The sequence below is a fragment of the Macrobrachium rosenbergii genome, chromosome 4 (assembly GCF_040412425.1).
Source record: "Macrobrachium rosenbergii isolate ZJJX-2024 chromosome 4, ASM4041242v1, whole genome shotgun sequence".
Taxonomy (NCBI): Eukaryota; Metazoa; Arthropoda; class Malacostraca; order Decapoda; family Palaemonidae; genus Macrobrachium; species Macrobrachium rosenbergii.
In genome coordinates this window covers 10,330,960-10,357,302 of record NC_089744.1, presented here as the reverse complement: position 1 = coordinate 10,357,302, position 26,343 = coordinate 10,330,960, and the positions used below count along the sequence as shown (strand labels likewise).

Here is a 26,343-nt window from a genome sequence, read left to right as displayed (position 1 = left end):
CTTTCTGCACTGCTTCAGCAAAAAAAAAAAAAAAAAAAAAAAAAAAAATCCATTTGAATGAAAATTGAGGCGTCCAGAAATCTTTAACAGCCCTGGATTACCGGCTAGCAGATTAATGATTTCCCGGCGATCCTCTTGCTCACAGAGTCCTCGGCAAGGTTATAGTCCTCTTGGTCCACGGTCCTGTAAAGAAAAATAACGTCGTTAATAGGAGCAGCAAAACGGAGGTAATCCTTGCATGATCTTCCCAAATATAGAACACCTCATCGTTACGAGGACTAATTGTCCTCATGAAGTACATACTTCGAGAGAAAAGTTTCATCTCGGAACATACTCCTCGTTTGACCTTTCTGGGGGTTCGCAGTTACCTTCGAATCGATGCACTAAAAAGAAGGGTCCTATAATGAAAAAGGTGTTGGCAAGTCTTTCTGCCTATCAACAGATAATTCACATTAAGTCCATGCTATAAACAGTCATACAAAACAGCGTCTTGTCTAATTCCACCTTCTCTATGTTCCTTTAATAGTAAATATGTAATAAAGCCCTGTTTGTTAATTCCACAAACTATATTCTTTTATAGTAAAAAGGTCTAATGTAACCCCTATATTCTTTTATAGTAAAAAGGTCTAATATAACCCCTGTTTGTTTTGTTAAACTAAAGTGTGTAATATAACCCCTGTTTAATTTAAATAAGCAAACTAGAAAACTTTTATATGCAGTAAAAAACATCTAGCAAAAAATTTTATATTACAATGTTTGTTTTGATAAACTAATGAATGTGTCAATGGGGCAAGTGCCATATAATATAAAAACGCAAACCAGAAAACTTTTCAAATGCAGTAAAAAACATCTAGCAAAAGAATGTATATTACAATGTTACGTAATAAATAGACGCTTCACATATAATTTTCATTATCTAATACGCACCAAAACAATCCTTTGATTTAAAGGACTAGCCTATTCCTTCGAGCTATTGAAACTTTTTAAAACTTCGTTTTAACAAATCGCAAGAGTATCTTAGACTGCTCTAACACTAAATTCATAACTATTCAGTTACGAAGTAGTGTTGATTGCAGATATTCTTGCCATTTATCAAAATTTAGTTTTTTTTTAGTTTCAACAGCTCGAACGAATAGTCCCGTCCTTGAACAACTGAAGAAATATTTGGTATCAATTAAATCAACGGTTTGTTTTGGTGCGTATTATCTGATAATTGAAATTCTGCGAAATAGCGTTTCAGTACGTAATACTGTGCTATACATTATATTTGCTACTTTTACTGCATATGAAACACTTTCTGGTCTGTGTATTATTATGATCGTTGACATTCTAGTGTAAAAATAACTAACTTCACTAGACAGTAAATGTTATTGTTAAAGGAGGCGGGTTTTGTCTCTCGGTTTTTTACATGGCGGTTTTTAGTGTGATTTGTAAAAGGCAAACTGGTTATAGCTTGACTTTTAATGTTCTCTTAGCGGAATAGACTTCTGTCTGCACCCTACCCAACCCTGATTAAGCAAAACCGCAGTGAGACGAGATTTAGCGTTGTTGAACTTATGCAACCTCATATCCTATGACGTCATTCTCACTAAATGTGACTTGTATTTGAAGTACTGATTTTAATGTACCTAACAAAGTTTCAACGAAAATTAGTACTGATTTTAATGTTCCTTACAAAGTTTCAACGAAAAAAAACGAAAGACAGAGAGAGAAAGCTTCCAAACAAACATTAATTGTGGTTGGCTTACATGTTTCGTAACTGTGTCCATATTATAGAAAATAGGATGCAAATATTAAAAGATATATTTAAGATTTCATATATAGCGTAATTAGAATGCGCCTGAAAACAAACAAGCATCACAGTATTAACATTAGATTCCCCTTCAAATGTTTCAATGTAGTCACTAGGTCATATGCGAACTCAAAACCAACCAGCGTTACAGAGCTCCCTACGTAAACATGTATGCCCGATGGTGTACATGACTACAAAGTTTGGCAAATCCATAATAGCGCTAACACAATAAACGACAAGGAGGAACAAAGACAGAGACGTACACAGGGCAAGCTTAGAGAAAATAGACCCCGACTTCGTGGATAGGGGACTAACCAAGTTACCACATCTACCACTTGCAAAGCAAAACGGTTAGTCAACGGACGGTCGAGGCCCCGTAATATCTCGCAGAGCAACATTCACCAAAAACAATCAAAATTACCTGTTTCAGTATCACTGCTGGTGCAATACTTAAACCAGACGAATGATCAATTTCCAGACACAATTTGGTCTCCCCCCAGAAAAAGTAATTCTTGAATGAGAAATAAAAATTGGGTGAATGCCAAGTTCAAGTAGTTGGACAGCTAGGTGAGAGGAGACTAAAGGAACTAATTTCATATTCAGTGCTTAGAGCGCTGCTTTTAGTGGAACAAAGGCATGTGACAAAGGACCTTTCAGTCTCAACGACCGGTTTTTATATCAGCATCTTGAAACTGTGATGATCATCGAGCCAGGCACAAACGCCCACCTTTCTTCTACAGGCGATGAAATTAGATTTCGATGCAATGTCTAAGATCTGACGTTTACACATCAAAATTAAGAAAGTAAGCTTTGAAAACAGCAAAAAATATGGAAACTGATATGGAAATTTACTCATCCTGATCAAGTTGGGTCCATTTTTGGCTGTACGATAATTAGTAACTAAATCAGATATAGTATATCAAGAATCGAACATTTAATGTTGGCGGACTTTGAAAAGTTCGCTTTTACTACACAAACTAGGGGCTAAGACTTCCGAAACCAATGTGTCATTAGCCTTGACTAAGCAGACACACACACACACACACACACAGAGAGAGAGAGAGAGAGAGAGAGAGAGAGAGAGAGAGAGAGAGAGAGAGAGAGAGAGAGAGATCCATGAACATTTTTAAAAGCAAAGTGTAGTTATTAAGCCCATAACAAAGGGGCTGAGCAGAGGCAACTATTGTATAGCTTCTGCTACGAAGTCCAATTGGATGATAGGCTATACTTGAACGAAGACGAATATAAAACTTTCGCGTTAGTGAAAAATTAAAGTAATAAACTTTCATAAATTTACTGCAAGGCACAATGGAAGAGAATGGATGATAGGCTTACGATGATATTTACCACTAGCTGAAATCTAAAGGTACTCCTTACCCACAGTCCATAAAAATAAAAAATGTTAATAATTTGATAAATTAAATAAAAAATACTGATACCATACCTATTTCCGGTGGCCGTTATTCACTGTTCAAAAGGTTTTGATAACTGAAATTCGATATACAGCAGATCTAGTGAAAAACATTTTGCTTCTCATTTTCTCTTATTCTTTCTTGCCTTACAAGTTTTACTTAATATTCTAAAAAAATACTACTTTTTACTATAAATTTAAAATGTTTCCGATACGAAACAATTACTGTAGTCCGCGATCTAAAGGACCCACCGTTTTCTTTCGAGTTCATAAAAAACGAATAAATTGAGTGACTAATAACAATTCGATGCTGGAAACGACAGATGTAATAAAGAAAATGAAGGCTTTGCATGACTGGATTCAGAATATGATAAAATCAGGCCAATGGGAGAGATTAATTTCATTAGCTATTACATATACAGTACATGAAAGATTGAAAGATTTGTGGGTTGGCTAGCTGAAATCTAAGAAAAAGAGTTTTTCAAAGGCGCTCATATTGTGTTACCCCACAGTCCATAAAAATAAAAATGTTAATAAAGTCTGACGTTTGATAAATTAAATAAAAAATTCCTGTCTAAGGACCTGATATTTATTTTTGCACAAGTGTGCCATACCTTTGCGGTTATATATCAGAGTATTTCTGACATTAATTCCGGATTTAAATAATTTTATAAGCAGGAGGCCACAAGAGTAGTCAGCAGGAAGTTATTCACTGTTTTTAAAATAGACAACTACAGTGGTTTTGATAACCAAGATTTGAAATGTCAAAGCATGTTATGATATACAGATGTTTATATAACGAGATCTTGGCTGGACGCGTTCAGTTCGATCGTATTGCATCATGCTGAAGTAATATTGAGTTACGTTAGTTGACATTTTGCTATTGAGCTCCGATGCTCTCTATTTATATACTCTTTTCATTCTTTCTTGCCTTACAATCCGGCATCAGATCGGCGAATTAAGAGAACAGTTTTACATCATGAATTCACCTTTATTCTAAAAAAAATACTAGGCTAAATGCTTTAAAAGCTTACTATAATAAATTCAACTGTGGATAGAGGTCAAAAGCTCGAAAATGACATTTTGTTATCGACTTATCGTAAATAAAACCGTAAAATGTTTCCGATACGATCCGAAAAATTATTTACTCTTTTGCAAACAACAGACTGTAGTCTAATTTCGAATCTTGATATAAAGGACCCACCGTTTTCTTTAAAACCCATCAAAATGTTTTTGTAATACTAGACCAGTATTACTTTACGATTTTTCGATTACCAAACCGAGATAAAAATACATGATAGTTTCGACTATCTTTGTCCGTTATTTGATTACCTAAATCATGATAGTTTCGGTAACTGAGAAACTCAGTAATTCGGCATTTTAATATTTTTTAGCCAGAAGGCCTAAAAAAGTCATGAGCAAGTACTTAAAGTGTCGAATCCAGAAGCAACAACAATCAGGACTGCCGACAATTAACATCTGATACAAGAAACCGAAAACGAATCCAAATGGCAACAAAACACTAGCAAGGTAACTGATTTTGTACAGTAAAGGCCCCAAGCGTTGAAAAGGTTTGGAAAACTTAAAAAAAATACCTTACTTAATATTACAAGACACAACAGGTGATAAAACAGGAAGCTTTTCTTTTATACCTACTCTTCATATCTGTCAAACACCCCTTAAACCCCTCCAAAGCCTTATAGGACTAAACATCATCAGCAGAAGAAAAGCAACATGATTCAGTTTCTTTCTTTCCTGACGGTGACAGTAGTTCTCATGTCAATCCTTTCAGAGATTTGAAGCAGATTTCGAACTCCTCCTAATAATTATTTCAGATTTTATATTACTGAAATGACATGACTTCAAGTGACAAAATATGATGGTCACGGCCCTTAAATGACATCACACAACGCACCTTTCAGAAACCCTAAAACCCTCAGAACGACCCCTCATTAGTTGTGGCAATATATATGTCAACCTGACCTGAGATTCATTTCCAGACAACACTTGGGCTTGCCCGCCAGACTAATTCTTGAACAAAGTGAAAATTGGGTAAATGCAAATTCTATTAGTTGGACAGTTGGGTGAGGAGAAACTATGAGGAACTTATTTAAGATCAATGCACAGAGTGATGATGCCAGTGGCTAAAGGCACGTGATAAAGAACATTTTGTCCCTACGACCCACTTTTATTCCAGAATCCTGAGACTAGGTCTAGGTCATCACTGATCCAAGCACTCATGCTCATTACTTAGGGATTTTCAAAACTTAGCTTTTATTACATACGTACATACATACATACATACACACACACACACACACACACACACACACACACACACACACACACACACACAGAGAGAGAGAGAGAGAGAGAGAGAGAGAGAGAGAGAGAGAGAGAGAGAGAGAGAGAGAGAGAGAATCTTTTGCATGTTTAAAAGCAAAGCAGCAAGCCGATGAGCAGAGGCCACTACTGTTCTGCTTACGAACTGTTTAAGTGGACGTTTTAGTGAGACGAAGACTAGTACAGTACTGTTTTGTTGAAGTTGGTGACAAACGATAAAAAAACCATTCAGGAATTTTACGCAAGGGTCAAAAGATATGCCGAATAATAATAATAATAATAATAATAATAATAATAATAATAATAATAATAATAATAATAATAATAATAATAAGAGATACCAGCAGAACAAACTCGTGGGAACCAACCAGAAAAGCCTGTATAGACAACTAAGAGACTGGGAAAACAAATGGAGCAATCCGGTATCACCCAACAAACATGCAACATGGATCCAGGAAGTCAGGGCAGAAGAAATGGGGAGAATAAAAGACTCACTGAGATCACGACAGACACAATCAGACACCAACAGAAGAATGCCCAACTGGAAAGCCCCAGGTCCCGATGAAGTCCATGGATACTCGAAAACTTCCAAGGCCATACACCCACGCGTAGTAGAACAACTCCAGCAATGTATCACAAACCATCATGCGCCCAAATGGATGACCACAGGGAGAACATCCTTAGTACAGAAAGACAAGAACAAGGGAAATATAGCAAGTAACTACAGGCCTGTCACCTGCCTACCAATAATGTGGAAGTTAATAACAGCTATCACCAGTGAAAGGCTATACAACTACTTAGAAGATACAAATACCATCCACCACCAACAGAAAGGGTGCAGAAGGAAGTGTAGCTGCACAAAGACCAGCTCCTGATAGACAAAATGGTAATGAAGAATGGAGAACCAACCTAAGCATGGCACAGATTGACTAAAAAAAAAAAAAAAAAAAAAAAAAAAAAAAGCCTCGACATGATACCGCACGCGTGGCTAACAGAATGCCTGAAAATATATGGGGCAGATGAAAACACCATCAGCTTCCTAAAAAAATACAATGCGCAACTGGAATACACTTCTTACAAGCTCTGGGATAAGACTAGCAGACGTTAACATCAGGAGAGGAATCTTTCAAGGCGACTCACTGTCCCCACTACCCTTCGTAGTAGCCATGATTTTTCCCATGACAAAGTACTGCAGAACATGGATGCTGGGTACCAACTTAAGAAAGGAGGCAACAGAATTAACCATCTGATGTTCATTGACATCATCTAGCTGTATGGAAAGATTATCAAGAAAATAGATACCCTAAACCAGAATGTAAGGATTGAATCTGGGCCTCTGGGGACATCCGGACTGAGTTTGGAATAGAAAAATGCGCCTTGGTCAACATACAAAAAGGCAAAGTGATAAGGACTGAAGGGATAAAGCTACCCGACGGGAAGAGCATCAAGCACATATGAGACATGATACAAATACCTGGGAATGGTAGAGGGAGAGTATATAAAACACCAAGAGATGAAGAAAACATGATGAAACCATAAACGCAGGGGCAGTACCAGTAATCAGATGCAGCACAGGAGTAGTGGAGTGAACGAATTTTGAACTCCGCAGCATAGACCAGAAAACTAGTATACGCATGACAATACACAAAGCACTACACCCAAGAGCAAATACAGACAGACTATACATTACACGAAAGGAAGGAGGGAGAGGTCTTATAAGCATAGAGGACTGCGTCAACATCGAGAGCAGAGTACTGTGGCAATACCTGAAAACCAGTGAAGACAAGTGACTAAGGAGTGCATGGGAAGAAGGACTGATAAATATAGACGAAGACCCAGAAATATACAGAGACAGGAGAATGAAAAACAGAACAGAGAAATGGCACAGCAAACCAATGCACGGATAGTACATGAGGCAGACCAATGGCTACAGAGGGAAGAACTCGAGAGGGAAACAGAAGGAATGCTAAAAGCGGCGCAATATCAGGTCCCAAGAACCAGGTATGTCCAAAGAACAATAAATGGAAATAACATCTCACCCATATGCATTAGTCCAATATGAAAGACGAGACCATAAGCCACATAGCAAGCCAATGTCCGGCTTTTGCACAGAACCATTACAACAAGAGGCATGATTCAGTTGCAAAAGCCCTCCACTGGAGCCTGTGCATGAAACACCAGCTAGCTTGCAGTAATAAGTGGTACGAACACCAACCGGAGGGAGTGATAGAAAACGACCAGGCAAAGATCCTCTGGGACTATGGTTTCAGAACAGATAGGGTGATACGTGCCAATAGACCAGACTTGACGCTGATTGACAAAATCAAGAAGAAAGTATCACCCATTGATGTCGCATAAAGTATTTAAGCAAATATTAAACTAAAATCTTTGGGATAGCAAAGAAGCAAATGGAAAGAGATACATGGGGAAATAAATAAACTATTCTGAGAAAGCAGCCAATTAGGGTTTTATAAGTTTAATAATACACACGAGAGCTTTTAAATATCATCGATATTTTCAACACATGCATGAACAGCAGGGAAAACTTTTTGATAACCTTCACATTCTTGTGACTGACCTGAAGACATTAAGCCCATTACTTTATAAAGCTGACCAGTTAAAAAGCTGGAAATCCAGGTCATCAAAGCATTATTTCTGCACAGCAACATACATGAACAGCAGGGAAAACTTTTTGATAACCTTCACATTCTTGTGACTGACTTGAAGACATTAAGCCCATTACTTTATAAAGCTGACCAGTTAAACAGCTGGAAATCCAGGTCATCAAAACATTATTTCTGCACAGCAACCTACATGAACAGCAGGGAAAACTTTTTGATAACCTTCACATTCTTGTGACTGACCTGAAGACATTAAGCCCATTACTTTATAAAGCTGACCAGTTAAACAGTTGGAAATCCAGGTCATCAAAGCATTATTTCTGCACAGCAACCTACATGAACAGCAGGGAAAACTTTTTGATAACCTTCACATTCTTGTGACTGACCTGAAGACATTAAACCCATTACTTTATAAAGCTGACCAGTTAAACAGCTGGAAATCCAGGTCATCAAAGCATTATTTCTGCACAGCAACCTACATGAACAGCAGGGAAAACTTTTTGATAACATTCACATTCTTGTGACTGACCTGAAGACATTAAGCCCATTACTTTATAAAGCTGACCAGTTAAACAGTTGGAAATCCAGGTCATCAAAGCATTATTTCTGCACAGCAACCTACATGAACAGCAGTGAAAACTTTTTGATAACCTTCACATTCTTGCCGACTGACCTGAAGACATTAAACCCATTACTTTATAAAGCTGACCAGTTAAACAGTTGGAAATCCACATCAAAGCATTATTTCTGCACAGCAACCTAGGTCATGAACAGCAGGGAAAACTTTTTGATAACCTTCACATTCTTGTGACTGACCTGAAGACATTAAACCCATTTGCTTTATAAAGCTGACCAGTTAAACAGAAAGAAATCCAGGTCATCAAAACATTATTTCTGCACAGCAACCTACATGAACAGAATAGGGAAAACTTTTTGATAACCTTGTTTTGATTCTTGTGACTGACCTGAAGACATTAAGCCCATTACTTTATAAAGCTGACCAGTTAAACAGTTGGAAATCCAGGTCATCAAAGCATTATTTCTGCACAGCAACCTAAACCATGAACAGCAGGGAAAACTTTTTGATAACCTTCAAAGATTCTTGTGACTGACCTGGAAGACATTTCATCCCATTACTTTATAAAGCTGACCAGTTAAACAGCTGGAAATCCAGGTCATCAAAGCATTATTTCTGCTTGGAAAGCAACCTACATGAACAGCAGGAAAACTTTTTCCTAACCTTCACATTCTTGTGACTGACCTGAAGAAATTAAGCCCATTGGAAAGAGTTTATAATGCTGACCAGTTAAACAGCTGGAAATCCAGGTCATCAAAGCATTATTTCAGCACAGCAACCTTTCATGAACAGCAGGGAAAACTTTTTGATAACCTTCACATTCTTGTGACTGACCTGAAGACATTAAATGGCCCATTACTTTATAAAGCTGAAACCAGTTAAACAGCTGGAAAATCCAGGTCATCAAAGCATTATTTCTGTACAGCAACCTACATGAACAGTAGGGAAAAAGTTTTGATAACAACTTCATTCTTGTGACTGACCTGAAGACATTAAGCCCATTACTTTATAAAGCTGACCAGTTAAACAGCTGGAAATCCAGGTCATCAAAGCATTATTTCTGCACATTAAAAAAATAAATGAACAGCAGGCGTCCTTTTGATAACCTTCACATTCTTGTGACTGACCTGAAGACATTAAGCCCATTACTTTATAAAGTAAATGCTGACCAGTTAAACAGCTGGAAATCCAGGTCATCAAAGCATTATTTCTGTACAGCAACCTACATGAACAGCAGGGAAAACTTTTTGATAACCTTCACATTCTTGTGACTGACCTGAGGACATTAAGCCCATTACTTTATAAAGCTGACCAGTTAAACGGCTGGAAATCCAGGTCATCAAAGCATTATTTCTGCACAGCAACCTACATGAAAAAAAACAAAAAAACTAACAGGTTTCTGATAAGGACATTGCCGCAATACATTATCTACAATGATTATTGCAGGTCTTATACAGAAATACAAGTAGTTTAGCAAACAATCCGTCCCTCTTGCTCACAACTGCCTCCAGGTCATGTACTTTCTAGATCATTCTTTTAGTATTACAAAAAAAGGGTGTGGGGTGGGAATCGTCTGTCACCCAGATTTGCATTGCTAGCTCACCAGTTAACAGAAAGATGTTCCCTTAGAACCCTCATACCTTTCTAACGGCCCAGAATTAAGTACAAGAGCCCCATATGTGAATAGAAATAATTTCCTTTATTTGCGACCTTGTTTTGATGTGTTTCGCTGTATCTAACACTAAACTGCCCACCATTAACTGGAATAAGTTGAAAAATCCACTGCAGTCTGTCCTAACTGGAAAAAAAATATAACTGATAAACGAAGATTTTTGAACGAATGAGATTTAACCATGTACTCACCTAAAGATGTCAATGAGGACCTGAAAAGATTTCATCCTCAGCTTGGAAAGATTTCATCCTCAGCTTGGAAAGAGTTCATCCTCAGCTTGGAAAGAGGTCATCCTCTGCTTGGAAAGAGGTCATCCTCTGCTTGGAAAGAGGTCATCCTCTGCTTGGAAAGAGTTCCATCCTCTGCTTGGAAAGAGTTCATCCTCAGCTTGTAAATAGTTCATCCTCAGCTTGGAAAGATTTTATCCTCAGCTTGGAAAGATTTCATCCTCATCTTGGAAAGGTTTCATCCTCAGCTTGGAAAGGTTTCATCCTCAGCGTCTGACATCTGCAATGAGGAAAATAAAATGGTTAACGAGCTATAATGTCAATTTTTAAGTAAAAACACAATAAAATTGGAGAAAATCACTCATAACTGCTAGCTGAAACAATATGGGGTAAATGAAAAATACAAAGTGTATGGCAAAAAGTATTGGAAACAACCCTCCAAATCGGCCGAATAACTTTCCAAGTGAAACTTTTAGAACTAAAATGAATTGTTATTAGTCTATTTATTTACAACACATCTCCATGATATTTTGCAACGACTTCAGCACGTGTTTGCGCGCCCGCATTTTTATAACAAAAAAACCATGCACTGAGTCCACTGTGAATTTCTTCGGTTCATTTTTGCAAGTCACCACTCTAGAACAGACCACGATGGAGGATTTCTATGTTACTTAAACTTATAATAATGGTGCCTTGTTTCAGTAAAATTCCTGAAAAGCTAACCCACAAAAGAACGAGCGTGCTCAAGGGACCTGATTTAAAGTCCGTAATGCCTGAAACGCGTCACGTGTTCATGGGGCGACCTATTAAATCCCTCGCTTTCAGGTCACAAAATAGAGTATTAACCAGTGAGGATTCAGTCTGTAAACGTCAACTTTTATTATAAAAAAACTCTGTATCAACTCAGAACCTGCAGCCTAAACAATTCATTTAAAGTATGGAACATACAGCCTAACAATTTCATTACGCTCGCAAAACTGATAGCCCAACAATATCATTGACGAGTACACGGAAAAAGCTGCCTTGAATTTCAACACGCACATAAGTCCTAAGACCTGATGAGTGGCAATTAGTGATTAACCCCTACGCTGCCTTACCAAAATTTTACCAAAATTTGCTAAGAATCTTGGCGGATTGGTGCAAGGGGTTTACGTTCACCATCTGTCTTTCTCTGATTATGGGCGTCAAAAAGGATACAAACACGACTTATCGCGTGTATGATTATGCAAGAGGCTGTATTAAAAATAAATCCTACCAAAGAGTATCCGAATCAGTAAAAGGAACCGTAAACTTACGTGCAGTGCAAGGCATAAATATGTGATGGAAAAAATGGAATTTTATGCAAGGAGCTTGCTAAGTAAGACATCGACCTGCCTTTCATTGTCACCTTATCCAGCGGCTAGGATCAACGATGACGGGTTCTTTTTGAAAGTATGCCTACGCTGATGCACGAAGAACTTGCCTAGCCTGGGATTCTAGCTCACACATCATAAACGCCTATCTATGGCCTGATGAATGCTGGCCTCCTTACATTTAAGCATATTTGTAACATTTAACCAAATATGCTTAATATTAATATCACAAATAGGCCAATTACTTACCAAATACTGCAGTCTATAACAATGGATACAAATGTTGAAAATGGCCAGCTTAGAAAACACCTTCCACACACCAATATGGCTGTCTAGGAACTGCTCATAAGTCATCAAAGATTTTCTCTTCGCCAATCAGAGGCCTTCACTGGCCCCAACTATCGCGTTCTCTCATTGGCTGAAGTCTTTTGTGCTTTGAAAGCGATACTCTCATTGGCTGGTTGTATAGCAACAGTTTCCCGAAAGATTTTTAAAAAAGATTCATTGTCAAATGAGCATATGAATTGTCGTAGAAAAAAGTTAAGTACAGATACAGTTATAGTACAAAAATAAAAATCGCAGATATACCTACAATGCAAGAGGAAACGATAAATTGGCGAAATGTACGGTGAAATTCTAAAGATGAGTCACCCCAAACAAGCAAATTAGTGGTACAGCCATGATCTCGTCCGGCAAGCATACTTGCAATAACTATGGGCAAAACTTGTTGATCTGAGAGGTAGGGTATGCATTTTGAGGAGGACTGAGATTATAGGAATCCATTTTAAACAGTTCTTTTATTCTAAAAATAATCCATAGTGTACTCTTTACTTCCGAATATTGGTATTCATATTCATAATGCAAAACAATAATGATAAATAATTTTAATTTGTTCTTTATGCCTCGGAAAATGGCCTTATTTTTGTGAAGGAAATGGAAATCGGATAAACGCGTTTTATTTGCCCTTAGAATGACATCACGGAGAATTTTTTTAATTACGAGAACATTCTTCCCTAGCAACAGACACTGCCATGTTTGAAGAAAATATTACTAGACTGCTTGCCTAGGCTACCATGCGTTGTAAGCTAATGCATGGGTTGAATCCTGCCGGTCAAATGTTTTCTAGTAATGCCAGAACTGACTAGGTTTCGCTATGGTGTCACTTTCTGGGCCATTATGTCCCCAATAATCAATAATTTCTAAAACACAAAAAAACCAGTAATTATGACTATGCTCCAACCTACTTTCTTCAGTCCAGATCGACACAAAACTACAAGGATTCAACACATGCGGAATTTTAAATTAGTGGCGTCTCTCTCTCTATCTCGTTACAGAAATAATACAAGCAAATTTTTTTATTGGAGGTTTTTTGTAGATTAGTTTATTTTGGTATAGCTTTTGTGCCTAGATAATGGGAGGGGGATGGGGAGTTACCATCTTTTGCTAATACTAACAATGCATTTTTATAAAAAGCTTGAACTGCAGTTTTTAAAATTGCATGTTTATAAAAGTTTCATTGCATTTTATAAAATTTAAATGCATTTTTTAAAACTTGAAATGCATTTTTAAAAACTTGAAATGTATTTTTTGAGAAACTTGAAATACATTTTTATAAGACTTGTAATATATTGTTATAAGACTTGTAACGTATTGTTATAAGACTTGTAATGTATTGTTATAAGACTTGTAATGTATTGTTATAAGACTTGTAATGTGTTGTTATAAGACTTGTATTAACAAGTGGAGAGGAAAACTTTCTCAAAATCTTGGAGAGAATGTTTAGCTATCAGCTGACGCATTTCCTTGTTAAGTAAGAATAACGTCAGGATTTTCAGGCGTGGGATTATGTGAGATGACACTGTACGTGCGTTCGCCGGAAGTGTCCAGGTTCCGGTGAGGAATGGGTGTTTGTGCGCACCTTCTGGGAGGAGCCCCAAGGTGTGAAGGGATTAGGTTGGTTAAAGGGAATCATTAGAAGACCAACCTTGAACCTTTTGAAAAGTCTCAAAAAGTGTGTGAGACTTGTGTTGTGCTCGATACCAGAGCTGATTTGAACATTGTGGTTTCGAGGTAAGGATCATATATATTTACCAAACTACAGATTGTTTTCTCCATTTCTGCAATATGTATCTCGTTTTTGAGTAACATGGGAGGAATTCCCATATTTGTATTTTTTTTTGTGTTTTGGGGAAACTAAAGAAGATTTTGCTTGTCTTCTTCAGATGTTTGGCTGAGTAAGAGGTCGAAAATGTACTCATTGGGAATATACTAGACTTTGACCTGTTTATTTTATTTGATGACCAAGGCGTTAGTCATTAGCATTGGTTGGTCTAGGAACATTAATTCGATGGATTGTGTATCAGAATTTCCTTTAGTTATGATTTTCATTTATATATTCGTAACTTTTGCTGAATTACTTTCGTTAAATTTGCATATAAAGTTTAGTTTTGTATCTCACTGTTTAACTCCAGTAGGCCTTTGTTTGAGGATAGATTCAGTGAGAGGGGTCAACAAGGGAGATGGAATTTGCTGACCTAGGGCTGGTCACCGCTACCACAGAATCTTAAGAGATGTAAGTTGATATGGTGCTGTTCTTAAAACAGATACAGTAAGAGATTATGACCCTATCTGACCTGGGTATAGGGTCATAACAGGGGTTGGCAGCAGTGTTAGACATGAATAGATAATCAAGTAGGTAAATAGATAGGGTATAGGTTACGCTTCCAAAGAGACCTATCTTATTGATACCAGTATTGGCATTTCAGAACAGGGATTTTGACGGTTCAGCAAGTCAGTTAAGGAAAGTGTTGTGAAAGGTACTCGAGTCAGTCTTTCTCTAGCGTGAGTGTGTGTGTGTTTAATGATCCGTCACGGGGTACAAGGTTTTAGTGTGTTTGTAGGTATTTCTGGACTTTAGTTCACACTGGGGAATGTTTGGGTATGTACAGTGTAAGCAGTGCATTTAATTGCAGTATCTTGACCTCTTGTGTGTGGTAAAACACGCGAAAACGTGCGTTTCATTTTTTTTTCCTCTCTCTCTCTCTCTTTCTTTGGTGGAAGGATTCTCGCACTGTCCAGCAGGGGCGTATGTAAGTGTTATTATTTTTTTATTGTTGATTTTAGTGTCCGATTGGAATATGGTTTTTTTTTTATGGCATCGCGACTAGTATCCGGGCGGTGGCTGTAGTGACGTCATTCCCTGAGTGATGTGCCAGCAACATCATTAGTTTGGGTGGAATTTCTTGTCTTTTTCGCTATCCTCTAGGCAGCGCATTTGAGTTTTGGGCATGGCTTATGTGTTTTGTTTTTTATATAGCAATCGGCAGTTGGAATCGGCGTTTAGGGTTTAATAAAGGGATTATTTAATTATTGTATTATCTCTGGGGACTTTGATAATTGGGTAATAATTTATTTGACATTTGTTTAGTTACTGTGTGTGTAAACATTCTTATGCAAGTGTGTTTACATTTCTTAGATTTTTAAACTGTTTTTTTTATAGTTACATATGTACGTGTTTTATTTTGGGTACATACGTGCGTGTATGCAAAGGCAGAAGCTGTTGCTGTAAGCTTACTTGGCAATCTTTGCCTTGATGATGGGAGAGGCGGACAAGAGTCTGAGGTTTTGCACTCTGTTTTTTTTTGTGTGCTTTGGCAGATCATGGATGGTAGATGGGGGGAGGTATTGCACCGAAGGGAGTGGGAACGAATTCTTTTCCTTTCTTTCTCTCTCTCTCATGTGTTTGCTCGAGTCCTGTTTTCTTTACGTGAGTGGGGGTAGATTCCCATTCTCGTTACTTGAGGGGGGACAGAGTCTTTTTTTTGTTTGCCCTTGAAGACTCGAAGTTCATATTCACCTACTTTGCTGTCAGCTGTGCGCTCAGCCCTCCCGTTTTTTCCCCCATGGGATTTTGGATTTGATTGTGGGTTTAATTAATTTTGGATTTAATTGTGGGTTTGATTAGTACTTTCTTTTGATTTTGGGGATTAATTGTTAGATTAACGGGAATTAACATTGTGGGTTTCTTGCTGTGTGGGAATCCTTTCAGGGAAAATTGTTTTTTCTTGTGTTTTTTTCTGTAAGGGGTGTCCTTTCGCAGGACTTGGGAAATTTTGCATTTGTGATCAGCCAAGAATAAGTTGATGGATTTGATTACAAGAGGAAAGCTGCGAAAATGAGGAGGTTCAAGTGACCAGAGATTTGTCAGGGTTTTCCGCGGTTGGGTTTTGTTGAAGTTCGGAATAGCCAAAGGTCGATGGTTGGGCTGAGTTCTCAGGCTCCACATTACGAGATTTTGCCGTGATAAATATTGTGGTGGTTGTAGGAGTTATGGTCATCTTTGGCAGTCTTGTCAGTCTCTGAGACAGTATAATGGTAGGCCTACATTTCAGAATTTTGGTAGCTCTGGTAAGAAAGTTCCTCAAATAGGTTTTTCAAGGGGATCTAGTGATCGGTGAGCATTGTCTAAAGACCGATTAGTTGTAAAGGATAACTGGATGGGTGTTTCTTGTGATAAAGGATTTCTGGGCGAACCCTCAGGGTCAAAGCCAGTGGTAAAAGGGTCTGTGAATGGGATAAATGTAGGGGTTTTTATAGATACAGGCGGCTCTATTAATTGGATGAATTATGAGTTGTTCCGATTGATGTTTTCCGATCGTTCTTTGAGACCTGCTAAAGAGACAGTATGTGATGTTCAAGCAAATAGGTAACGGGCTTTGGGATACGTAGATGTAGATTTATCTCTTGGGGGTAGAGCTTTCACAGAACCATTTTTGGTTATACGAGGGGCTGCTTGGAGGAAAACTTTGTTACTGGGTCATCCAGCGTGTTGGAGACGAAAAATCTCGGTTCATACAGGGGTACGTGGTATAACTGTAGGAGTACCTGGTGTGGTTGTGCCTTATGAGGGGATGGATGTGATGGTGATGGATGATGATGATGGATCAGGGTGCATGAGGATTTGCGGGTGGATGCTGAACATGTGTCGGTGGGTAGGAAGTGTTATAAGGGGTTTTGTCTTGATGTGGTCCTGGTCCTGGTTGCTATGGTGAAATTTCGAGTGAAAGGAGTGCATAAATCCAGACAGATGTGTGTGGATGAGTGTAGCGAAAAGCTGAAGGGGATAGTGTGCACGGGTTCTCTTTCTTCCAACTTACTTTCTACCCTCTCTATAACAGTTGACTCATAGTGCAACTGCGAGATTTTCCTCCTGTTACACCTTTACAACCCGTTTACTCTTAATTTCCCTTTCAGCGTTGAATGACGTCATAGGTGCCAGCGCTTGTCCTCATAGGTCCCAGTGCTTGGCCTTTGGCGTAAATTCCACATTCAATTCAATTCAGTTCGATAGACATACCCAGTCAAACGCTGAGGCCTAACCTCCTTGTTGAAATTGATTAATAACGATAAATTTACATTAAATAAATTGAAATAATGCTGATACCTTGCTGGTTCGCACCTGCACGCCAAACTAGGCCCACAACAATATATAGAATATTGAATGAAGGCGAAAGGCCTAGCGCTGCCACCTATGAGGTCATTTAGCGCTGAAACTGAAATTGAGAGTAAAATGGTTTGGTGTAACGGGAGGAAAACCTCGCAGTTGCACTATGAATTCTTTGTTAGGGCAAAGTGGAAAGTACGTAAAAAGATATTTTCAACGGAGGTACAGTAAAAGGAATGAAAAGGATTGCAGCCAGGGTGATCAAGTGTCTGCTGACTCATAGTGTCAGGCTCGAAGTGTCAGAAGGGAGACGAGTCACGTCCTCTTGAACCGAGCGAGAGCCAAGGCGGCGGGTGCAGGTGTCAGACGTGGGTGAAGACCTCGCGAGAGATGGAGCGGCCGCATTCTCCGTAACCATGGCAACGGTTGCCATGGGAACCAACACCACCTGGTTGACACTTTCATCCACTTTCATCCACGGCCCGGTGTGGTAGCCTGTTTTTTTGGCACATATAGCGGCGACAGACGCACGACCATGGCTAACTTTAACCTTATATAAAATAAAAACTATTGAGGCTACAGGGCTGCAATTTGGTATGTTTGATGATCGGAGGGTGGATGATCGACATACCAGTTTGCAGCCCTCTAGGCTCGGTAGTATTTAAGATCTGAGGGCGGAAAGAAAAAGTGCGGGCGGACAGACAAATAGCAACCATCTCAACAGGTTTCTTTTATAGAAAGCTGACAAACATCTGCTTAATACTGGACCCGACAAACATTTCAAAGAGGATACTAATCTAAGACTTTGTATGAGTGAGGAGACATATATCTATTAACCTCAAGAAGATAATATGGTGATTTAATCGTTCCCTTAATGAACCGAAATTTAACCACAAATGTGACGTAAATCAAAATCTAGTGTTTTAATGACGCTTCATTTTTGCAAAGGCTATCCTAAGGGATTATGATTCTGGCTATGTATTACTTGCACTGTTTAATCATTACGTCTGGATCAGTTGTTTGTCATCATTTTTATTATTATTAATCAGAAGACGAACCTTATTCATACGGAACAATCCTGCTACAGGGGCCACTGACTTGAAATTCAAGCTTCAAGAGAATTCGGTGTTCATCAATTTTGGCAAAATCCCATCTATCAAGAGAGAGAGAGAGAGAGAGAGAGGAAATAAGTATGCCTTAGTTTTACCAGACCACTGAGCTGATTAACAGCTCTCCTAGGGCTGGCCCGAAGGATTAGACTTATTTTACGTGGCAAAGAACCAACTGGTTACTTAACAACGGGACCTACAGCTTATTGTGGAATCCGAACCACATTATAGCGAGAAATTAATTTCTATCACCAGAAATAAATTCCTCTAACTCTTCACCAGCCGGCCGGGGAATCGAACTCCGGCCTAGCGCGTGCCAGTCCACAGCTCTACCGACTCATCCAACGAAGAGGTCGAGAGAGAGAGAATCTTAGGAGTATTCTGCGATGGCTTCACCTCCATGTGGTGAAAATTACCTCGTCGAGGCCCGCCTGTTTTCACGGCATCCATTTTGAACACTCACTCCTGGTATTATCTCCCCTCCTCTTCTCTCTCCAACCTAACAGCGACCTACAACAGTCAACTAACATCTAGGTACATAATGCATAGCTTAGATCATCAGGGACATACCGAATTTTAGGGAATGTGCCCATTGACTATCACAACTGACCCCTGATCCCCTTTTCGTGCCGAGAGCAACCAAATTCGCTGAACTGCAGCACCAATAGGCAGTAAATGTGCCTCGCTGTCGAACTTCTCAGTTCCAGAGGACCTTTATTCCTCACACCGTTGGACTGTGGAACGGTCTGCCAGAGGATGTCGGGCAATTGGAACTTCAGAAGTTCCTGCGAAGATGCGATGTACGTATTACTATCCTTATACAATTTACCTTGTACTTACGTATTTCGTTTCTTTCTGTATTTCATATTAACCTCTGCAATTTCTTTGGAAGCTCGAATTTCAATTCAGTGGTCCCTGTGGTGGGCTTGTTCCATAGAATAGGGTTTATCTTCTGAATAGCTATAACAGTAATAATTTCCAATGAACACCATATTCTTTGGAAAGTTTCAGAATTTCACGCCAATGGCCCTTGTACGCTTGTTCCACATGAATATGGTTCATCTTCTGAATAATATTAATAATAATTTAAAATGAACACTATATTCTTTGGAAGTGACTGACGACCAGTCTTCTCTTAACTTACCTTCCCGATTAGTCCAAAACCACACACTCGCACTTACGGGAACCTGTTAAATCAACTACGAAACTACGATGGTGTGCTTCGTTAGCAGCGGGACTTACGTTCATTTTCCGATTATATAGACGAATAGAACTGAATTGAGATACATACAAGACTATATAAACTGTCCCAGAATAACGTCTAAAATTTTGATAAATCGAAAAGGGTCCTTAAATAGTCAGGTATGGAAGCTTCTACTGAAAGTACACAATCTTTCGTAACAATTTCTAAATGAAATGAAATCAACCGAAAGCTTCCAAAATTCTGAATTTGCTCTCACCAATTAAAAAGATAAAATGATTCTCATTTTATCCTCTTTCATTATCATCTGTGAACTGGGTACTTGTTGGCTAAGCGACCGTGGTGGGTTGTAACAAGGGTTTAATAGGTCATATGTTCACAACTTCATTCTACAGATAATTAAGAAGCCTGTTTTTTAATACTGAAAAGAGAAGTACTGTGACTGAAAAATAAATAGGAATTCCAGGAGTTTAAGCTACGAGAGAGAGAGAGAGAGAGAGAGAGAGAGAGAGAGAGAGAGAGAGAGAGAGAGAGAGAGAGAGAGAGAGAGAGAGAGAGAGACTAACAATCACATAATAATATGATCCTAAAGTAATCCCAGATGGAATTGAGGGAATTCCGGATTTTTTCTTCAAATCCCCGGCTAATGAAATAACAGGTGGGCGTGGGCAGCGTGGGTGAAGCTTCGAGCTCTCAAACTAATAAACAGTAAATAATCAACAAAAGGCTGATGAAAGACTAATTGGGAAGTTTTCTTAGTTCCTGATAAAAGACACAATACTCTGTGAGAAAATGGTGTAAAAATCGACACAATATATGTCTCCTTTTGTGTCATTCAAGGCCTAATTTGCAGAACGTCGTAATGTTACTGGAAAAAAACTCATTATTTAGTTAAAAAAAAAACTGCCACTTAACTCAAAATGGATGTTACAAATTCCTGATGATTATTCAGCAAGCACGTAATCTGTTCAACAAGTAATTTACCTTTGATCAACAGTAAATAAACCCCAAATTGTCAAGTATTAGAAATCTATTATGACTTTGGGGCCGTGTCATCTCACATTTAGCGATCAGATGTTCGTCACTCTAGCCTTATTTTATTGCTCGATGATAATGTGTGTTTTAAACTATGATTCGTACACTGTTCTCATTGGGGGTTGAAAGCACAATAAATCGGGATGTATTTGCTCATACCAGAGATTTAAGTGGACTGCAGGAGGTCGTCTATGATGACTTCAAGAGTCCAGGGGTCCAAATCAGGCCTCTTAGTCCCTTCAGGACCTTACTACACTTATCATAAAAGTTCTATCATAAAACCAGAACCACAACTACGTTCAAAAGCCTCAGATTTTTTTTTTTTTTTTTTTTTAAACTTGGAAAGTCAAGTATAAAAAGTATACAACGGTTTTTCAGCTTTGATCGGACTTCACAATCTACAAATATTTTTCGAAAAGTCACCAAATCCTAGATTATGTGACCACAATACTCATTTCGATGGACATTTTCAAGATAGCCAGTAGTTATTCGAACCTCCCAAGTCAAGAAAAACCTCCAAGAATTAAGAAAAACCAACTTGAAATGCCATGTCCTTACCAGAACTCATTCCTTCTTTTCGTAAGCACTTGTTTAAAAAGGCATCCATCCACCATCGCCTTTAAAACTACACTGAGTCTTCCAAAGTAAGGACAGGAACATCTTTGGTCAATCAGAGACCTCCACCAAACTCGTGTTTCTATCGCCCTCTGTCATTGGCTGGTAGCTTTGGGTTTTGGTCTAGCGCACTTGATTTGGGACGGAAACCATTTTCATTTGATGGTTCTGTGAGGATCATTATTACCTTCTGTGTGAAGTAAAAATAATTAATAGGTAAATTCATGAATATAGGAAGGGTAAAGGTAAATAAAATGACAGGGAAATTAGAGGTCACACACATAAATATTATGTAATATATATAATATATATATATATATATATATATATATATATATATATATATATATATATATATATATATATATATAATATATATATACATATATATATATATATATATATATATATATATATATATACATATATATATATACATATATATATATATATATATATATATATATATATATATATATATATATATATATATATATATATATATATATATATATATATATATATATATATATTCATTATAAGTTTACATTCAGCACAAAAAGTATCTGAAGTGTCCGAACATTCGGTTTTCAGTTACCCCTTATAGCTTGGTGAACGCAGATTCTGACTTCTCAGTAACCTAAATCTATGATGGTGCTTCATATAAAATATTTTTACCGTACTTTTTGAAGTATTATAAGTAAGTAAAGACTTGCGTTACATTAACCAAATATCTGCATTTCATTTCCTCCTCTTTTTTCATATAAAACAGTTTCTTTTTCTAATATGTTACACATAATCGAACACAGAAGTACTTAATTATTTCTGAAAAGCATATTCTATAAATTGCACTATAATAATTACAATATTATAATTATGATTTTTTTAAAATTCAAAAATGAAAAGAGATCTAAAAAAATGTCAAGTAAAAGATAAAGCGTCTCCTTATATTTTCATTAGTCAACGCTTTATTCATTAAAGAAAACGTACCTTGAACTCAATTTAAGAAAACGTAATTTCATAGGTAACTATACTAAAATGTTTGTCATTAATATTGCTTTTCTATTGTCAAGAGGGGCCGTTCAAAAATTACGCAACGCCTTAGAGGGGGAGGGTTGTATGGTGAAGTGTTATGCGTGTGACTGTAGTGGGGAAGGGGGTTGCAGTTATAAGTTACATAATATTTTCAGATTTTTTTTCCTTTCCTTCTTTTGAAAAGACGTAAACGAAGAATGACAAAAGAGAGTTAGTAAAGATTCTGCGATAGACTTATATTATATTTTAGTAATATTGAGGCACAAACACAAATATGAAGTAAATGTTCAAGAAAAACGCCTGGTCACTACTGTTCTTGGGTATTACTAGATTAGAATGATGTTGCTCCTTTCACTGGAGATTAAGGTGGCCTTATTCAGGCATGGAGTATTGTTCCTGGAGCGCCTCATAGTTAAAATTTTAATCTGTAGAAAAACTGATGTAGGTGATTAGAGAATATAGTTTCGACTGAAACATCGTCAGCGAAATACCGAAAAACTCTACGGTAAACGTCATCCACATTTCACTTAATCGGTGACGTACCGGTGAGACTGGTCGTTGGCTACTTTCTGTCGTTCAGTCATACAAGACCTGTATAGAAAGTTTATAAAGAAAGGAAGTTGAAAGGAAAATGAATGGATATTGGAGGATATTTCAGGATTTAAAGCTTAACGGAAGAGAGAGTATTAGATGTGGGTTGACTAGCAGATAACTAAAAGGCGGGGGGAGGGGGGAGAGGAAAAACGTAAATGAAATAATGGAAATATTTGCCAGAAATGTGGAAGTTTTAATGTACTTTGAATTAAAACTATAAGAATGAAGATAACAGACAAATGCAAAGTAATATGAAATTAAGGCGATGAATAATACATTTATGAATAGGAGGAACCTCTCTTCCCTTAGTGACAAGTATGAAAAATAAAGTTAGCAATTGATCAAAATATAGGTTCAGGATGTTCCTACTTAGGGTCAGCTGGCTTGAAGATTGTGAGTGACGTGTCATGCTATCAGGGGTCATAGTCTGTGATAGGTCAGTTGTTCTGAGCTGGTTTTTCTCCACGAGGATTGCGTAGCTCTGTCGTGTCCGATCTTGCTTGGAAACTCGTGGATTCTTGCTGTGTTTTTTTCCTGAGGGAGGCTGTCCCCAAGTGGGTTTTGCTCTGCTTATTTGGGTGTCACTATTTTTGTATATATAGCTCCTATAGTATAAATATATAATATGTATATGTATGTATGTATGTATGTATGTATACATACATACATATTATATATATATATATATATACACACACACATATATATATATATAAATTTATATATATATATATATATATATATATATATATATATATATATATATATATATATATATATATATATATATATATGAAACCACACACCTGAACTTGTGCAGGAGACAAACTCTTTGCCAACAAATCTACGAGCGCCAATTGGATAGTGCCCGTGACACAAAGGTCACAAGCAATTCGACCAAAGGACGGCACCGCCGAGAGAAAAGCCCACCGAATGAATGCCTCCTCCTGGAAATGCCCAAGGATGAAACCCCGAGTTCCGATCCAGTCCCAAGAAGATCGTCCAGGGCTAGGCCGCTCGTCCATCCTGAAGTATGTGATGTCACTCACCACCTGACGGCCTGGTGAGAGCGTTTATGAAATCTCTTAATGGATATTGCAATCTAGTTTCTGTTTGTCATTCCGAGTCCAGAGGTTCACATCCAGCCTTTCACTCATTTCGGCACCTTACCATTTTAATTTATGAAAAGGTTTCTGTATTTTTATGATAATTCCTTTCACTACAGGGGAAATTTACATATGAACTCTTCCATATTCATTTCTTCAAAGGGAGGGTGTAGACCCATTTGGGAACGTGTTCACTTTACTAATATAGATATACACATAACTACTCGAAAATGTGTACTTCGAAAATGTGCTGAAATAACACGAAAGCGCTGGTACTTATTTTATTTTTCCTGTGGCCTTGGCTGGATATATTGTCACGCGCTATTTAGTGACATATAAGTACATATAACTACGCATAAAAGCACAGGGAATCTAAAATAATCCAGTTAAAGATATTCAAGTTTAAGAGAAGATGCAACCATTACTACCCTAAAACAATTGTCCTAGTATTTTAATAATTTACATTTATATCTAATTATTCATAAATTTGTTAATTCATTTTTGCTATTCTAATAACTAATCTCTTCTTTCATTGTTTCCTAATGGCTCCTGTTACTTCTTTCAAATGAACACCATATTCTTTGGAAGCATAAATTTTAAAGCAATATCAGCTGTGGGGGCTTGTTCCTTATTAATAATAATAATAATAATAATAATAATAATAATAATAATAATAATAATAATAATAATAATAATATCGAGCACATATGAGCTCCGCGTATCAGTAGGGTGGAAGCGTTTTGCGGGAAGTCATTGCCAGGGACCCCAAACCCTTTAACTGATACAACACTTAAACGCCTACAATATATGATAAGAATAGCAAAATATAGCCTCATGATGAAGAACAACCCGGCCCCGCCGGTGCGCGACGCCCTTAGAAAAACTAACGCGGTCTACCAGTTCCGATGACATGTCCGAGAATGCTTCAGTGCTTGTATCGGGACAATCACGATGCGCTGTCTAGGAGAAGGCGCTAAGACGACCAGCACAATATTAGACCAACCCGTCAAGACTTGCCATTAATATAAATAACATCGACCGCTCACAGGACAGCCACCGCCACCGCACCCTAATTTAAAAGAAAAACCCTCCTTCACTGTAACGCAGGAGCCATTTCTTCTACCTAAGGATATCAGGAAATCCGCTTCAGTAACTACCATTTCAGGAGAATAACACCACCGACCAAGGCCTTCAAGGAGATGCCCTGGAGAACCACACCTGCAGAGTACCCAGAGCCACTCCCGTCAGTCGGTCACCGAGATTACAGCAAAGGACTTCGATCTTCGTAATCAGATACCTGGTTTACGTGGTAGAGTGCCAGACGGTCATTCAGTACATTAAAACCACTTCCACGTCCACCATCCTCACAAAAATACGGCCAGAAACGGCTTCACGACACTGCGGGTTGCTCTATGAGCAACAACCCGTGTTGGTATCAGACGAATTTAATCTCAACAAACAGCAGCTTTATAATTCAGTACATCTCCGACTTTTGCTGACACCATGCTGTGTTGAATTCCAGCGAATCATTAGCGGATATATTTTACATTTCCTATTCTTTTAGACTTTTTTATATATCTATATCATTGAAGTGAAAACGTTTTCGAATGTGTCTATACCCTCCCTTTGACGACAGCATGTAGGCCAATTATGACGCGACCTTTCTCCTACAGAGAAAGGAATTATTAGAAAAAAAAAAAAAACGCTGATTTAGTCAAAATGTTTCATTGGTTCTTGTGTACTAGTATGATCTTCCTAAATAATAATAATAATAATAATAATAATAATAATAATAATAATAATAATAATAAAACAAATCGACAGTTATTTATGCGTAGTAATAATTTAAAAAATAAATAATAACAATAATAATTCATAATAATTCCCTCTTCAATCTCACTGAAGAGGAAATCGACAGATTCCCGAAAGCTTATAGGGATTTATTTTTGAATATATCGTACCCATACCTAAATGTGTTTTGTTTCTCCATTCAATCTCATTCTAGAGGAGTATTTTTTTAAAATAATATAGGATTTATTTTTAATAATATAATACCTAACTGTGGATTTGTTTCTTATTTCAATACTATTATTCTATTATGATATTATATTATTTAATAAAGAGGTTTTAACCAAGAATATGGTAACGTGAAAAAAAGAATAAAAAAATATTATTATTATTATTATTATTATTATTATTATTATTATTAT

General features: G+C 37.5%; 1 long non-coding RNA gene across 1 annotated transcript; it reads right to left on the bottom strand.

Moving 5' to 3' along the window:
• Nucleotides 1–82: 82 nt before the first annotated feature.
• Nucleotides 83–12,332, bottom strand: LOC136838300 (uncharacterized). The gene is made up of 3 exons (XR_010852927.1): nucleotides 12,245–12,332; nucleotides 10,608–10,923; nucleotides 83–183 (listed from the first exon to the last, which is right to left on the bottom strand). It is a non-coding gene; the product is annotated as an uncharacterized lncRNA (long non-coding RNA).
• Nucleotides 12,333–26,343: the final 14,011 nt, after the last annotated feature.